Genomic DNA, 2,813 nt, shown 5'->3' with positions numbered 1-2,813 from the left:
TTCCTTCCTTCCTTCCTTCCTTCCTTCCTTCCTTCCTTCCTTCCTTCTTTCTTTCCTTCCTTCCTTCCTTTCTCTCTTCCTTCCTCCCTTCCTTCCTCTTTTCTTCTCTTTCCTTCGTTCCTTCCTTCCTTTTTTCCTTCCTTCCTTCCTTTCTCTCTCCCTTTCTCTCTTCCTTCTTCCCTCTCTTCTACTCACTCCTTCCTTCCTTCCTTCCTTCCTTCCTTCCTTCCTTCCTTCCTGTTTCTTTCTTTCTGCTATCAGTTATAATCCCTGATGGGATAATGCAGCTCACACCATTACAGTGACTCAGTGAATACCAAAATATTGAAAATCACAAGCTGATACAGGGCATAACAGTTTTGCTGATTTAGAAACCAGGTTTCTGGGGGCGCCTGGGTGGCTCAGTGGGTTAAAGCCTCTGCCTTCGGCTCAGGTCATGGTCTCAGGGTCCTGGGATCGAGCCCCACATCGGGCTCTCTGCTCAATGGGGAGCCTGCTTCCCCCTTTCTCACTCTGCCTGCCTCTCTGCCTACTTGTGATCTCTGTCTGTCAAATAAATAAATAAAATCTTAAAAAAAAAAAAAGAAACCAGATTTCTGGTCTCTGATTTTACTTCATAATGGTTGTCATTTAATGTTTTACTAGTGGACTTTTCCTTAGTGGAAAGCATATAATGGAGATAGGGGTTTATCTCATCCAGCAGAAAATGTGGGTTTATATGAACTCTTAGGAGGAAAAAAGAGTATGTTTTTAATAACAGATATTTAAAATTTTTTCATGTTGTTGAGGATTCTCTTTTATATTTTATAATAATGATGTTGCAAGAGTCATTGAATAGAGGCACCTGGGTGGCTCAGTCAGTTAAGCATCTGCCTTCAACTCAGGACACAATCTCAGGGTCTGAGAGGGAGCCCTATGTCCAGCTTCCTGCTCAACAGGGAGTCTCGTTCTCCCTCCGCCTCTACCACTCCTCTTTGCTCATGCTCTCTCTCAAGGTCTCTAATAAATAAATATTAAAATAATAATAAATAAGTAATATTTAATAAATATTAAATATTGAATATCAGTTAATTTGGAGGAAGTTTGGGGATATATGTGGGTCTTTTTAGAAGTCTCCTAAGTGAAGAACCACAAGTCAACATATTAAATTCTTTCCAGCAGGAATTATTAAAATCAAGCAAGGAGAAAATTGTTACATTCAATTTTTATTCATATATTTAAATTAGGGGGGGGAATCACAGAGATTCTATTCTAAATCAACAACCTGGATGAGAAAATCAGAATCTTGCATGATGAGTAAACAACATTTGAAATCATGCAAGAATGAGTTCCTACTGGTTCAGCGAAGCTCAGTGAAGCTCCACTCCACTCAGCGGAGCTCACTATGGAGACGGGATGATTTTATGCCCCAGGGGACACTTGGCGATGTGTGGAAATAATTGGGGTTGTTGTATCTGGGGAGGGGGTTTTCCTGGCATGTGGTCCATGGAGATCAGAGATGTTGCTCCTCACCTGACAGTGTCCAGAATGTCCCACCCCAGAGAACCATTCAGCTCCAGATGCCCACAGTGCCGCGAATGAGAGAACTCGACCTGGATTTGACCAATTTCCCAACTCTGCCTCTTCTCTGCTCTTGTTAAGGACCCACATGGGAATTTCTGTCTTTAAGCATCTCCCCTGCTTTAGCTGTGTTGATGGCCCAGCTGCAGATGTTGGTTCAGCAAAGAAAGAAAAGAAAGCAAGGGAAGGAAGGACATGCTCAGTTGAAAATTATGATCAACTATTTGCTCCATTTCAAGTATGGCAGGCTGAAATTTGCCCAGTTCTTCCTGGGTTGCAATCATGTCTTTGAGTTGCTCACCTACGTATGGATTACCCCCATGAAGATAACACACCGGTGCTCCACTGGGCATCAACCATCATGAGTCCACTGTGTGAGTTGACTGTGGCTTTGGTTCTATAATTGCATGGTTTTCCAGGTGTGTAAGGGAAAGAAGGAACTTTTTGGAAGAACATAAAGGCACTTCCAAGACTGGTCTCTGTGGCTAAAAGATTTTTGTTAGTGAATATTAATAGGGAGAATGTTTTAACTAGTGGAGAGGCTGCATTTGGCTTTATTAGTTGGCCCTAAGCTATATCCTAACCCCTAGAGCCCCCTGGATCCACAGAAGAGTGGGAGTAATCATAGTATTACTGTCCTTCTTCCAAAGCTTGAGGAGATAACATCCAGGTAGCATCGCAGTGCCCTTGGATGAAAGGTCCCATAAAAGTAATTACTGTTTTGATTTCAGCTGTGGTTGAGGAATGCCTCCCAGAATTATACAGCTTTACCATCAAAGAACCCCAAAAGATCAGTGAGTGCATCTTCCTTACTTTAAAGGAGATAGCATAGATTTCTGCACCATGAGTATATTTATCCCTTCCTCTTCAGCCTGATTTCAGATGGCTTCCTCCTGATTCTGTGGAAAAGCAAGGTTGCAATCGACACCCTTACCCCTGCCTTTTGCCCGCTGCCTCCAGAGTGAGAAGAATGGCACACCATGCTGTGTCATTGCTTATGATTTCTCAAAAATTTAATATTTAGTGGCAGCGTCCCCTCACAAAACTTCCACTGGCTAAGCATGCAGGTAATTTTCTTGGAATCTTTCTTAAAAGTATATTTGTTTCCTGGGGCTGCTGTAACAAATGACCACAGACTGAGGGCTTACAGCAACATAAGTGTAACCTCCCCCAGTTCTGGAGACCAGAGTCTGAGATCCAGGCGGGTCAGGGCTGTGCTCCCTCCTGAGCCTCCATGGGAGGGTGCTTCCTGC

Source organism: Lontra canadensis, unplaced genomic scaffold (genome assembly GCF_010015895.1).
Source record: "Lontra canadensis isolate GAN:19392208 unplaced genomic scaffold, GSC_riverotter_1.0 scaffold68, whole genome shotgun sequence".
Classification (NCBI taxonomy): domain Eukaryota; kingdom Metazoa; phylum Chordata; class Mammalia; order Carnivora; family Mustelidae; genus Lontra; species Lontra canadensis.
This window is presented reverse-complemented; position numbering follows the sequence as displayed.